Source organism: Aedes aegypti, chromosome 2 (genome assembly GCF_002204515.2).
Source record: "Aedes aegypti strain LVP_AGWG chromosome 2, AaegL5.0 Primary Assembly, whole genome shotgun sequence".
Classification (NCBI taxonomy): Eukaryota; Metazoa; Arthropoda; class Insecta; order Diptera; family Culicidae; genus Aedes; species Aedes aegypti.
The window spans coordinates 257893855-257910015 of record NC_035108.1 but is presented as its reverse complement, the minus strand read 5'-3'; positions in this window follow the sequence as shown (position 1 = coordinate 257910015).

Genomic DNA, 16161 nt, shown 5'->3' with positions numbered 1-16161 from the left:
TCGACGCTAACGCCACGCGGTGGTCGAGTTCTGAACTAAATTGTATCTCATGTGGAAGTCCATATCCTCCTGAGCAACTTTGCCGAAGACAGCATCCTTCTATGTGCTCGCAATCTCGAGTTATCGCATAATTAGTACCTACCGGAAGTCCATATCGACGCTAGCGCCACGCAGCGGTCGAGTTCTGAACTAAGTTGTATTTCATGTGGAAGTTCTTATCCTCCTGAGCAACTTTGCTGAAGACAGCATCCTTCTATGTGCTCGCAATCTCGAGTTATCGCATAATTAGTACCTACCGGAAGTCCATATCGACGCTAGCGCCACGCAGCGGTCGAGTTCTGAACTAAGTTGTATTTCATGTGGAAGTTCTTATCCTCCTGAGCAACTTTGCTGAAGACTGCATCCTTCTATGTGCTCGCAATCTCGAATTATAGCATAATTAGTACCTACCGGAAGTTCATATCGACGCTAGCGCCACGCGGTGGTCGAGTTCTGAACTAAATTGTATGTCATGTGGAAGTCCATATCCTCCTGAGCAACTTTGCCGAAGACAGCATCCTTCTATGTGCTCGCCATCTCGAGTTATCGCATAATTAGCCTCTACCGGAAGTTCATATCGACGCTAGCGCCACGCGGTAGTCGAGTTCTGAACTAAATTGTATCTCATGTGGAAGTCCTTATCCTCCTGAGCAACTTTGCCGAAGACAGCATCCTTCTATGTGCTCGCAATCTCGAGTTATCGCATAATTAGTACCTACCGGAAGTCCATATCGACGCTAGCGCCACGCGGTGGTCGAGTTCTGAACTAAATTGTATTTCATGTGGAAGTTCTTATCCTCCTGAGCAACTTTGCTGAAGACTGCATCCTTCTATGTGCTCGCAATCTCGAGTTATCGCATAATTAGCTGCTACCGGAAGTCCATATCGACGCTAGCGCCACGCAGCGGTCGAGTTCTGAACTAAATTGTATGTCATGTGGAAGTCCATATCCTCCTGAGCAACTTTGCCGAAGACAGCATCCTTCTATGTGCTCGCAATCTCGAGTTATCGCATAATTAGCTGCTACCGGAAGTCCATATCGACGCTAGCGCCACGCAGCGGTCGAGTTCTGAACTAAATTGTATTTCATGTGGAAGTCCATATCCTCCTGAGCAACTTTGCCGAAGACAGCATCCTTCTATGTGCTCGCCATCTCGAGTTATCGCATAATTAGCCTCTACCGGAAGTTCATATCGACGCTAGCGCCACGCGGTAGTCGAGTTCTGAACTAAATTGTATCTCATGTGGAAGTCCTTATCCTCCTGAGCAACTTTGCCGAAGACAGCATCCTTCTATGTGCTCGCAATCTCGAGTTATCGCATAATTAGTACCTACCGGAAGTCCATATCGACGCTAGCGCCACGCGGTGGTCGAGTTCTGAACTAAATTGTATTTCATGTGGAAGTTCTTATCCTCCTGAGCAACTTTGCTGACGACTGCATCCTTCTATGTGCTCGCAATCTCGAGTTATCGCATAATTAGCTGCTACCGGAAGTCCATATCGACGCTAGCGCCACGCAGCGGTCGAGTTCTGAACTAAATTGTATGTCATGTGGAAGTCCATATCCTCCTGAGCAACTTTGCCGAAGACAGCATCCTTCTATGTGCTCGCAATCTCGAGTTATCGCATAATTAGCTGCTACCGGAAGTCCATATCGACGCTAGCGCCACGCAGCGGTCGAGTTTTGAACTAAATTGTATTTCATGTGGAAGTCCATATCCTCCTGAGCAACTTTGCCGAAGACAGCATCCTTCTATGTGCTCGCAATCTCGAGTTATCGCATAATTAGCTCCTACCGGAAGTCCATATCGACGCTAGCGCCACGTAGCGGTCGAGTTCTGAACTAAATTGTATTTCATGTGGAAGTTCTTATCCTCCTGAGCAACTTTGCTGAAGACTGCATCCTTCTATGTGCTCGCAATCTCGAGTTATCGCATAATTAGTACCTACCGGAAGTCCATATCGACGCTAGCGCCACGCAGCGGTCGAGTTCTGAACTAAATTGTATTTCATGTGGAAGTTCTTATCCTCCTGAGCAACTTTGCTGAAGACTGCATCCTTCTATGTGCTCGCAATCTCGAATTATAGCATAATTAGTACCTACCGGAAGTTCATATCGACGCTAGCGCCACGCGGTGGTCGAGTTCTGAACTAAATTGTATGTCATGTGGAAGTCCATATCCTCCTGAGCAACTTTGCCGAAGACAGCATCCTTCTATGTGCTCGCCATCTCGAGTTATCGCATAATTAGCCTCTACTGGAAGTTCATATCGACGCTAGCGCCACGCGGTGGTCGAGTTCTGAACTAAATTGTATCTCATGTGGAAGTCCTTATCCTCCTGAGCAACTTTGCCGAAGACAGCATCCTTCTATGTGCTCGCAATCTCGAGTTATCGCATAATTAGTACCTACCGGAAGTCCATATCGACGCTAGCGCCACGCGGTGGTCGAGTTCTGAACTAAATTGTATTTCATGTGGAAGTTCTTATCCTCCTGAGCAACTTTGCTGAAGACTGCATCCTTCTATGTGCTCGCAATCTCGAGTTATCGCATAATTAGTACCTACCGGAAGTTCATATCGACGCTAACGCCACGCGGTGGTCGAGTTCTGAACTAAATTGTATCTCATGTGGAAGTCCATATCCTCCTGAGCAACTTTGCCGAAGACAGCATCCTTCTATGTGCTCGCAATCTCGAGTTATCGCATAATTAGCTGCTACCGGAAGTCCATATCGACGCTAGCGCCACGCAGCGGTCGAGTTCTGAACTAAATTGTATTTCATGTGGAAGTCCATATCCACCTGAGCAACTTTGCCGAAGACAGCATCCTTCTATGTGCTCGCAATCTCGAGTTATCGCATAATTAGTACCTACCGGAAGTCCATATCGACGCTAGCGCCACGCGGTGGTCGAGTTCTGAACTAAATTGTATCTCATGTGGAAGTCCTTATCCTCCTGAGCAACTTTGCCGAAGACTGCATCCTTCTATGTGCTCGCCATCTCGAGTTATCGCATAATTAGCTGCTACCGGAAGTCCATATCGACGCTAGCGCCACGCAGCGGTCGAGTTCTGAACTAAATTGTATGTCATGTGGAAGTCCATATCCTCCTGAGCAACTTTGCCGAAGACAGCATCCTTCTATGTGCTCGCAATCTCGAGTTATCGCATAATTAGCTGCTACCGGAAGTCCATATCGACGCTAGCGCCACGCAGCGGTCGAGTTCTGAACTAAATTGTATTTCATGTGGAAGTCCATATCCTCCTGAGCAACTTTGCCGAAGACAGCATCCTTCTATGTGCTCGCAATCTCGAGTTATCGCATAATTAGTACCTACCGGAAGTCCATATCGACGCTAGCGCCACGCGGTGGTCGAGTTCTGAACTAAATTGTATTTCATGTGGAAGTTCTTATCCTCCTGAGCAACTTTGCTGAAGACTGCATCCTTCTATGTGCTCGCAATCTCGAGTTATCGCATAATTAGTACCTACCGGAAGTTCATATCGACGCTAACGCCACGCGGTGGTCGAGTTCTGAACTAAATTGTATCTCATGTGGAAGTCCATATCCTCCTGAGCAACTTTGCCGAAGACAGCATCCTTCTATGTGCTCGCAATCTCGAGTTATCGCATAATTAGTACCTACCGGAAGTCCATATCGACGCTAGCGCCACGCGGTGGTCGAGTTCTGAACTAAATTGTTTTTCATGTGGAAGTTCTTATCCTCCTGAGCAACTTTGCTGAAGACTGCATCCTTCTATGTGCTCGCAATCTCGAGTTATCGCATAATTAGTACCTACCGGAAGTTCATATCGACGCTAACGCCACGCGGTGGTCGAGTTCTGAACTAAATTGTATCTCATGTGGAAGTCCATATCCTCCTGAGCAACTTTGCCGAAGACAGCATCCTTCTATGTGCTCGCAATCTCGAGTTATCGCATAATTAGTACCTACCGGAAGTCCATATCGACGCTAGCGCCACGCGGTGGTCGAGTTCTGAACTAAATTGTATCTCATGTGGAAGTCCTTATCCTCCTGAGCAACTTTGCCGAAGACTGCATCCTTCTATGTGCTCGCCATCTCGAGTTATCGCATAATTAGCTGCTACCGGAAGTCCATATCGACGCTAGCGCCACGCAGCGGTCGAGTTCTGAACTAAATTGTATGTCATGTGGAAGTCCATATCCTCCTGAGCAACTTTGCCGAAGACAGCATCCTTCTATGTGCTCGCAATCTCGAGTTATCGCATAATTAGCTGCTACCGGAAGTCCATATCGACGCTAGCGCCACGCAGCGGTCGAGTTCTGAACTAAATTGTATTTCATGTGGAAGTCCATATCCTCCTGAGCAACTTTGCCGAAGACAGCATCCTTCTATGTGCTCGCAATCTCGAGTTATCGCATAATTAGTACCTACCGGAAGTCCATATCGACGCTAGCGCCACGCGGTGGTCGAGTTCTGAACTAAATTGTATTTCATGTGGAAGTTCTTATCCTCCTGAGCAACTTTGCTGAAGACTGCATCCTTCTATGTGCTCGCAATCTCGAGTTATCGCATAATTAGTACCTACCGGAAGTTCATATCGACGCTAACGCCACGCGGTGGTCGAGTTCTGAACTAAATTGTATCTCATGTGGAAGTCCATATCCTCCTGAGCAACTTTGCCGAAGACAGCATCCTTCTATGTGCTCGCAATCTCGAGTTATCGCATAATTAGCTGCTACCGGAAGTCCATATCGACGCTAGCGCCACGCAGCGGTCGAGTTCTGAACTAAATTGTATTTCATGTGGAAGTCCATATCCTCCTGAGCAACTTTGCCGAAGACAGCATCCTTCTATGTGCTCGCAATCTCGAGTTATCGCATAATTAGTACCTACCGGAAGTCCATATCGACGCTAGCGCCACGCGGTGGTCGAGTTCTGAACTAAATTGTTTTTCATGTGGAAGTTCTTATCCTCCTGAGCAACTTTGCTGAAGACTGCATCCTTCTATGTGCTCGCAATCTCGAGTTATCGCATAATTAGCTGCTACCGGAAGTCCATATCGACGCTAGCGCCACGCAGCGGTCGAGTTCTGAACTAAATTGTATGTCATGTGGAAGTCCATATCCTCCTGAGCAACTTTGCCGAAGACAGCATCCTTCTATGTGCTCGCAATCTCGAGTTATCGCACAATTAGCTGCTACCGGAAGTCCATATCGACGCTAGCGCCACGCGGTGGTCGAGTTCTGAACTAAATTGTATCTCATGTGGAAGTCCTTATCCTCCTGAGCAACTTTGCCGAAGACTGCATCCTTCTATGTGCTCGCCATCTCGAGTTATCGCATAATTAGCCTCTACCGGAAGTTCATATCGACGCTAGCGCCACGCGGTGGTCGAGTTCTGAACTAAATTGTATCTTATGTGGAAGTCCTTATCCTCCTGAGCAACTTTGCCGAACACAGCATCCTTCTATGTGCTCGCAATCTCGAGTTATCGCATAATTAGCCCCTACCGGAAGTTCGTATCGACGCTAGCGCCACGCGGTGGTCAAGTTCTGAACTAAATTGTATCCCATGTGGAAGTTCTTGGTCCCCGAAGTAAGTTTGCTGAAGACAGTACATTCCTATATGGCCTGCATCTTATACAATTTGGTGATGACTGCAGATTTCTGGACTGAGTGTACTGAAATTCCACGTGGCCAACATGGTCCCCTTCGTAGCCGATTCCCGGTGGCCACTGGATCCGGAACCGGTATTCCAGGTAGTGATCAGAATCTTAAGGAGTATATCTTTCGAATGCGGCATAAATTTCATTATTCGGTTGATATTTCGCTGATTTATAGGGGTATACATTTCTGGGTCATAATGACCCCAGTATCTTATTAAGTTGTTTTTCTTAACATCCGCGGAAGGTTAAAAAGTGTTCAGATTAAATGTGGTCAAACCAACGGGGGTACCCGGTAGTGAAATGATTTTACGCTCTTCTTAGAAATCTGTAAAGCAAGACACGTAGCCTAAAGGCCATACTAGATTAGTAGACTGAATCGCATAATTCTGTTGGACTCTCACCGTATTAAATGAAGGTTCAATTTTTAACTAATTCTAATTAAATAAATTTCGTGGCATAAACTCTAATTCAATTTACGTGATACGTCTTAACCATTTCTCTCAAATAGTGTTTCTGAGGTGACTTATGATTGCCCTTCAGTTGATGTTTCGTTGCAAGCCGATCCTTCGCGTGTGCTGTGAGAGCGGCAATCATCGATCGACTTGTCATCAGTGATGGTTGATGGGGAAGCGTGGGGTTCGCTGGCCGACGTGGCGCAACTTACAGACATAAATAGATAAAATGGACGATAGTTTTTTTGACTTATAGGATATATGTACAACTTAGATATATGCGACGGTAATCATCTCTACTTTCTGGACTTTCCACTTTAGGAATCGGTATAACCAGCACATGTTTCCAGTTACCGTAATCCGTGGTATCATTGATCAGCGGGGTAACATTGATCGGAATAACCCATCTCATAAAAAGTTCGCATTTTCATTTATTGATGGAACATTTCCAAATCATGAATGGTGCTTCTTTTTCTTATATTCATCAGCTGATAAAAGAGATGATTTTTGCGAAAAATGCGTTTACCTTATGCGTAAATTTATCAACTTTACGGAACAATGATTTCAATGGTTAAGGATGACATTACCAAACATTCATGTCTCACATATGTTTTGTAAATGATATTATCAAGGAAAATGCGGTTCTTACTAAAAACGGCATCGCCGAAAACGAATCCGTTGTCAAAACTTTTATAAGTATGTTCAATTAGGCAACATTACCGAATCACTCTTAACAATGTAACTTTCCCTTAGGAAATTGCCTACCTTTAGGCGTATTCCGTGGTTCAAGATGTTTTTAATTTTAAAATAACTCAAAAATAAAATGACTTGTAATCATTTAGCCTTCATATTCGGCTTCAGAGGCTATGATTTTAGTAGGTAACGACATGTTCAATATTACCGAACGTTGTTTACATAGGTGATCAATGTTGCCCCATATCAGCTAAATCAAAAAATCATTTAAAACATTTATTTGAATTTGCTTAAACCTTTCAAAAAACAAAATAAAGTATATAGTCACAAGCTATGGGTGGCAGTACTTGTTTTAAAAATATAAAATTTGCAACAAATGCATTTTCGAATTAAATATTTAAGAAATATTCAAAAAAATGATCAATGTTACCCCGGATTACGGTAACTGAAAGCACATTTTCAGTCCACACTTTCATAAATTGAGTGTGTAGTACCCACTTGAAGAATTCCGAATTTAGAGAATCAACTCCAGGCGGTTTACCGTTCTTCATTATGGCAACAATGTTTAAGCTTTTCGCGTCGGATTAGGTAATGCCTAATGAACAGTTAAGTACAACTTTTTTTTTTTTTTTTCGAGTGCTCGACACTGAAGAAGTCTGTAAGTCGCAGACGAAATAGGCCTATCTGTCAAGATGAGCAACACATATTAGAGTTTAAAGGTATTTGCTCACCTTAGTGATTTTAGTATTTTATTTTTTTGCAAAAAGTGAAGTGTTAAAGTTCATTTGTAGTTTTGAACAGTTAAGGCCCAAACGCAATGACGGCGGAACCGATTCGTCAACGTGTACTACACATGTACTGGTTCACTTTCATTCGTTGACAGATCAGTTGAGATGGTGTGATCCATTCTGGCCGAGCTGGATTTAATACACGGTGTGGCCCAGAATTTTATAATTCTGGTAATTTTCTTGACTTCTCTGAGTTTAAAATTACATCTCATTACTCATTCATTTACTAAAGCAATCAGCGCATGCATTATTTTGATAGGCATAGATCATCAAATATTTGGATAGGCATAGATCATCAGACAAACATCCGTTTCAACACCGACAAAATCTTAGCGATGTCAAACATTTGTTTGACTCTGTACCAGTCCGTTAACCGTTTACCAAGGGCGCTGTAAAACGGATTAACTTTGATAGGGTTTTAGAAGACAAACTGATTATTTCTAGATGAAATGTTCATTACAGTCAAACCTCCATGAGTCGATGTTCCATAACTCGATATCGACTCATGGAACCATACTACAATTCAAATTTCATGGTTACTATGATGGTCCCTCGAAACAGCTTTCCAAAGGACTTCTGTTCCATGACTCGATATTTCTATGAGTCGATGGTCCCTTCAATATCGACTCATGGAGGTTTGACTGTATTTAAAAAACCCCTATATCTCCCAGTAAATCAAATATAGTATCCAGCCAGTACTTTCCTTCAAAATATGAAACTTGCATATTATAAATTTTCAAGATATATAAAAAAATTATCAATGTTTCTCCGGATTACGGCACGTTTTTTGGACAGGTAATGGTAGAACACTACAACTGCATTCTTGATGCAGTATAGTTACCCGACCAGAACCACATAACAAAATTATAACACATTCCTATCAGCAGCAGTTAAAAATAACAGAAGTTGATAAAATTTGGTTATCAAGATGGCTTTGTTCTCAACTTGTTATATTTTTAGTAACACATTTATAACAAAATTTGTTATATTTTTGACATCGCATTTATAAGTTTGTTGCAAATAACATCCGATGTCATAAACAGTAACAAAGTTTGCAATAATTTTGTTATTTTGTAACATCTTTGCAACACATTCTGTCATAATTTTGATATAATTGTATCAGGGTGTGTTATATTTTAGTTTAATTTGGTGCAAATTTTGTTAGAATTTTTGTTATTTTAACTACTAACGGCAGTGTTGTTCAGACTCATTTCCCCGAAAATAACATTTTCCGAACTACGAAGCCACGAACTACTACAACCATGCTCTATCCTCCTAAGATAGAAAAGCATATGGTTAAGCTTGAGTAATGCACACAAAATCGATCAATTTTGATCCCAGAGAGCCACAATTCAAGTTTCGGTGAAATGAAATGAGTGAGTGAGTGAGTGCGAATCATTTCACCGAAACTTGAATTGCGGCCCACCGAGATCGAAACTGTCGGATCCCATGTGCAACACTCAAGCCCAACCACCTCTCCCTCCATCTCAGGAATACAACGCACAGTTATAACAGTTCATGGCTTCACAATTCGAATTTCGGGGAAATGAGCCTGATCAACACTGACTAACGGTACATGTTTTATAACAACTGGTGATATAAAAAAATCATATCAGGGGAACACATTCTGTTATAATCTTGTTTCATCCGTCTGGTCGGGTAGGGTAAAATCACCGGTTTTGGCCAGCCTAAGAGAAAATGTAAATAAAAATTAAATGGGAAGCCGTATTTACACTACAAATATGTCAAATGCAAGCTTTCAATCCATGTTATGTGTGTAAAATATCAAAACTGAGCTAAAACCATTTTTTCGCTTTGAAAATCCCGTTGGTTAATATAGACCAATGGTACCAGTCTCGGCCAGAGATTTAACTTCGGTTCCTAAATTGGTCAATCGCATTGATTTCTCATGAGAGTGGCGAAATTAGGAGTGCCCTGGCCAAATTAGGTGTTAAAATTTTAAGGAAAATCAATTGATTTTTTTATGTTTCGAATCAATTTGAACGAATAAATGAAGGTAGCTGTATCATATGATTGTGATCTACTGAACACAAAAGGTTTCATGCTACATCCACTATGGCTACAACTGGCGTATGGCCAAAACCGGTGCTTCTACCCTAATGCGTAGGGTAAATTATGTATTTTGGACAGGCTAAGGATATGTCTGGAAACGGCGATCGATTAACTGCCTTAGATACTAATATTTTATTATGTTATGATACTTATATGCTTAATGTATCATTGTTTTCTGAGTTTCTAGAGAGAAAAAGCTTACAAACTGTAGTAATAGGTGCCAAAATAGCGTATTTTAATTGCCTGTCTGTTATACATTTCGGACATCAAATATACATTTTGGACACCCTCATGTGAATATAATTTGGACAGGGGCGTTATCTCACTATCTATTCAATGGTTTCTTAAAAGGACGATCATATCATAATGTTTGAATAGTTTACATGTGACTTATGCATTTTTTCGCTTATTGGATGTGTATATTAGTGATAATCAATAATTTCATTTAATGGAAGCAAATATCATCAGATCCACGAAATACGCCTGCAAGTATGCATGCATGCGACATTCCAGTGCGTTTCATCAGATGGCCAAATTATATCAACTGAACAAAAACCATAATCTATTTTGGACACCATCTGATTTATGCCTTATATACTAATGTTAAGATTTTAGATGAACTTAGCATCAATTTTAGACATATTTTATCATATTGCCGCCTTTAAACTTTTTATGAATGCTTATTCTGAGCGCTATTATTGCGTTTAAAGTATGTTCTTGAAACATACATCCTCTTGCATTCGTAGGTTTCACAGGTGTTCTTTCGATGCAATTTACAGTTTTGATATTTTTGAAGCCACTTTATAATTGTTATGAAATTGGCCATCATTATTAAGTAGCATAGTGTATTAATAATGCAATACATGATTTTCCGTACATAAATTCCTCATCATCTCATTGTAAATGAACATAGAACAAGCAGCCTGTCCAAATTATATGCATGTCCAAGTTATATACGTTACCCTATATTTTTTTTTATGCGTTATGGAAACACTTGTTTACAGTCATCTCACAGATGTGGATCAAGTAAGGTTCATTTTTCAGAATGTATGGACTGATACAGGCGTCACGGTACAAAACAACCTACCTCTCTGATACTGCAGAATAGCTTCAAATTTTAGGTTATTCATTCATTCAAATGTGTCGATTTCGATCGAAATTTCAAACGTTGTTCATCCTACAGATATGGATCAGTGGTAGAAGACTATCCTTATTAAGGATCACACTCAGGATTGCAAATATTTGAAGAAACAAATTGAATGAGAAAAAAATAATATCAGTGTAGACTTTTAAATTTGCAATGATTTCCTCTCTCCATCTTCGTTCTTACGACGACGAGATACCAAGTTCATCTTCTCGCTTGCTTTGTTTTGGTTATCAGGGTTGTCATTCTCGATGAAGATGAATGGACTGAGTTCATTCATCATTTTCATATGGACCAATGCACGAGTTCATTATTTGACGTTTGAGCGGAGCCGTGTTATTTATGTGACCATGGCAACGATTGAAGCAGTTGTCAGGTTGGTCACCGATCATGGATTGCCATTGTCTTATTTCGAGTGGCACGGCTTCCGCTTGCTGCTGGAACCTATTTGTCAAGCTGTTGGGTGCACGTTAAACACGGAAACCATCAAAGATCATTCTGTGTTAGTTCTGTTCGTCTGTGATTGTATACTTTATCCGCCACTAGATTATCGCAGCACCAGTTTTTCAAAGAGCGAAACGGGAACAAAACTGCACTCTTGCATTGTACCGTTGTCTTCAGCGGACTTCTTTGTGAATCGAATAATAAGACATCAGCAGGATTCAATGCAATTGCGGAAGCCAAGAAAACGCGCTACACGATCGTTGACCCGAGCAGAAGCGAAACACTGTTGTTGTTGTCATTTACAGTCACCCCACAGTTATGGATAGCACACATATATGGATCAAAGTTGCATTAAAACGGTAATATCTCGTCAAATATAGTTGGAATTACCCAACACACATTTTTTACCTACATGAACCATAAATCTATATATCATCGCAATCAATTATAATATGCTTAAGCATATTTTTTTCCGTCCGTAGGAAATAAAATGTTAACCGTGTTCCCAGAAGCGTTGATTCATAACTGTGGGGCAATGAAAACCATACCGTAAAACGGGGTAACTTTGATAATGCGGGTAACTTTGATAGTGCGTAACCCACCACATACTAAACGAAATATCATAATTTCTGTTAATCAGTTAAGCAAAACGAATGCAAAACTGAAGAATATTAGTATGCCACTTCATGTAAGAGCAGTTTTCATTTGAATCAAGAACATTTTAGGCTTTTTATACGAATTTTAAAAAAATACACAATTTTAACATTTTCGAAACGCTTACAAACAATCTGTTCTACGATCACTATTTGATGCAGTTTTGAATAGTTGGCCGCTTATCTTTGACAGCCTAGTTATCATAGAACTTGAATACGGTCTCAAATCTATTAGCGAAAAGCATTTTCACAAACTGGGACTATTTTTGCATTCTATGTCAGAAATTTCCATATAACGTTAAACGCCTAGAGGTATGCAATGCCCTACAAAAGTTCGTTATTCATTCAATTTTGTTCGAATCATACTCCATTATCAAAGCTACCCCAAAACAGAAAACCAACTTTCGATTATATGAAAAATTATATATCCATTCAAAATAAATCTTTTGTCAATTTATCGACTGTAATCGATAGCTAGGATGCCAGTACTTGTTTTAAAAATATAAATTGCTAATTTTTGAAACAGCATGCAAAAATATTCAAGTTTTCTTCGAAAAAACTATCAAAGTTACCCCGTTTTACGGTACCACAGTTATGAATCAACGATAAGACGATTCCGAAACAAACGCCAAAACGTATGCTTTCACTAACACACCATTCGTTTTCGTCGCAGATAAATTGCTGTTATAGTGATTTGATCCATAATATGAGTCGATTTGATCCATAATAAGGATCCTCCTCTCCCACTGATACACATCTGTGGGGTGGACATCGTTTGAAATTTCTATCGAAATTGATATTATTTTCGTAAATAATCGGGAATTTTAAGGTGTAGTCTCAAAAGCAAATATATTCTGCAGTGCCAGGAAGGTAATTTTGTTTTGTACAGCGTCACCATGATTTTTAATCACATTTTGTTCTGAAAAATTACCCTTAGTTGATCCATAACTGTGGGGTGACTGTAGATGAAATTCATTTGACTGAGCTTTTGCTTTTGTTATCTGCACTTGCGACTGAATGAATATGAATATTTGTTAGTTCATTTTCAATTTCATTAGAAATGAGTGTGAACAAGAATGTAAAAAAAAAAACATGAAAATGAAGATGAATTTGATTCATTTGTATTGTAAAGCAAGCGTGAATGAAATTGATGTTTTCTCAATTCCGTATATAGAGGGGTCCGTAGCCTTGAGGTTACGCTTTCGCTTTATAAGCGGAAGGTCATGGATTCAATTCCCAGCCCCTCCAAAAAACCCGTCCAGCCACCAGAAAATGACGCACGAAGGACCGTGCTTAGGGGAGCACATCAATCCTCCGTCAGTATCAGATGGTGACTGAGACAAACTGACCCACTTCGCAGGCAGCTAGCCTCAAACGACTCAGGAACACGGCAAAAGGAACCACCGCAAGAGCAATGGAGTATGGCTTATGGAAATCGATTGAACCAACAGCGGAGCACTCTCCTACCTGCTCGATGTGAGAGCAAAAGAGCAGAAGAGAGTGAATGCAGATGTAAATATAGATTAGCTAAAAATAGAACTGTATCGGTAAGGAAGATACAGATAAAACTGATTCCGGCACAGTAGTGGCCACGAGCACGGAGTGCCTTAAAAGAATGAGAATGACTTCTTCAACCCTGATAACAGCATTGCCAACCTTTCAGATTTGTCTGGAGTATTCCAGATTTTTTAAGGCCTTATCTTACAAAAATCTGGAAGATCCAGATAAAATTTTTGTAAGGTTTTGTTAATAATTTGAAAGGTTCTCCATATACATAACCGATCCAGACTTTTCCAGACAAATTTTGAAAATCTTTCAGAATTTAAAAAAAATGATTTGGCATCCCTGCTTGATCACACTGACTCATTATGGATCCGAAAACTATAACAGCATTTTTTTTTTCTGCGGGACGAACGAATGGGTTTGAAGTGAAAGCATGCTTTCAGGCGTTTCTTTCGGAATCGCCATATATTTGCTTCATAACTGTGATATATTTTTGAATGCAACACAGTTATGAATAAACTAAAATAAGTAAAAACTCAACTAAATTTAAAGTTATTTTCGTTTTTCGCTAAAAAAAACAGCTCTTGAATTTTTTTTGATCATCGAGATATAACCGGAAAAAAATCTTGAATATCAGCAGAAAATATTCATGTCTTTGAATGTATTATGTGGACGAACAATATTTTCACTACCTCATGTACCGTATTAATTCATATTACGGACAGCTTCAAATTCCGGACACACTACTTTGTATGGGAAACATTTCACGCGAAATGTTTCAATTTTTGCTGTTCAAAAGTTCTCAATTTCAAGGCTCGTTATAGTAAACTTTTTCCATAAATATCTTTGAAAATTTATAATGCCCAACTACCTTAGATGTCTCTTTGGTGGTTTAACGATTTCGATTGATGATTTGACTGTTCCATTAATGATTATCATGAGCTGTCCGGAATTCGATTCAAAGTGTCCGGGATATGAGGCAAAAGTGAGGAAGCGTCCGGAAGTATCATGAAAAGGCCACACATTTTGATTTATTTAAAATTATTGAAGTTGCGGAAGCGTATTCTTCACCCACCGTTCGAAAGTAAAGGGCTTCCAACGCTCGATAGTGCTAAGGAATCACACAGAATGATTTATTTTGTATGCTCTATGCTGGGTTATATTTCCCTGATTACTTAAGTGTCCGTAATATGAATCAAAACGGTATTCATGGGCAGAGCATAATTGTATTAAAACTGTTTTATCATCAGCACCATATGTGTTGCCAGCTACAGAAACCATAAGATTTTTGAAGATAACTCGAAATGCTTACATGATATATGAAATCTTGCAGCGAGATGAAAATTTGTCGCTATACCATGGAATGGTGCCTAATACTCATGTGACGTTTCAAATTGTACTCGAATCTTCCATAAAAATGTACCATAAAACGGGCTATAAATGATAATGTGGGTAACTTTGATAGTGCGTTTCCCGCCACATGCAAAACTAAATACCGTAAAACGGGGTACCGTAAAACGGGGTAACTTTGATAGTTTTTTCGAAGAAATTTTGAATATTTGTGCATGCTGTTTCAAAGAATTTTAATTCATATTTTAAAACAAGTACTGGTATCCTAACTATCGATTCCAGTTGATAGATTTCCAAAAGATTTATTCTTAATGTACAGTCACCCCACAGTTATGGATAGCACACATATATGGATCAAAGTTGCATTAAAACGGTAATATCTCGTCAAATATAGTCGGAATTACCCAAAACACATTTTACCTACATGAACCATAAATCTATATATCATCGCAATCAATTATAATATACTTAAGCATACTTTTTTCCGTCCGTAGGAAATAAAATGTTAACCGTGTTCCCAGAAGCGTTGAATCATAACTGTGGGCCAATGAAAACCATACCACAGTTATGAATCAACGATAAGACGATTCCGAAACAAACGCCAAAACGTATGCTTTCACTAACACATCATTCGTTTTCCTCGCAGATAAATTGCTGTTATAGTGATTTGATCCATAATATGAGTCGATTTGATCCATAATAAGGATCCTCCTCTCCCACTGATCCACATCTGTGGGGTGGACATCGTTTGAAATTTCTATCGAAATTGATATTTTTTCGTAAATAATCGGGAATTTTAAGGTGTAGTCTCAAAAGCAAATATATTCGGCAGTGCCAGGAAGGTAATTTTGTTTTGTACAGCGTCACCATGATTTTTAATCACATTTTGTTCTGAAAAATGACCCTTAGTTGATCCATAACTGTGGGGTGACTGTATATATAATTTTTCATATAGTCGGAAGTCGGTTTTCTGTTTTGGGGTAACTTTGATAATGGAGCATCACTCGAACAAAATTGAATGAATTACAGAACATTTGTAGGGCGTTGCATATCTTTAGGCGTTTAACGCTATATGGAAATTTCTGACTAAGATTACAAAAATGGCCCCAGTTTGTAAAAATAGTATTCGCTAAGAGTTTTGAGACCGAATTCGAGTTCTACTATAACTAGGCTGTTAAGTATAAGTGACGAATTCATTATGACTTCATCAAATAGTGATCGTAGAACAGATTGTTTGAGAGCATTTCAAAATTGCTAAAATCTTATAAATTTTCCATATTTGCAAATAAATCCTCAAATGTACTTGATTCCAACGGAAATAGCTTTAAAATGAAGTGTCATACTAATGCTCTTTACTTTTGCATTCGTTTTGCT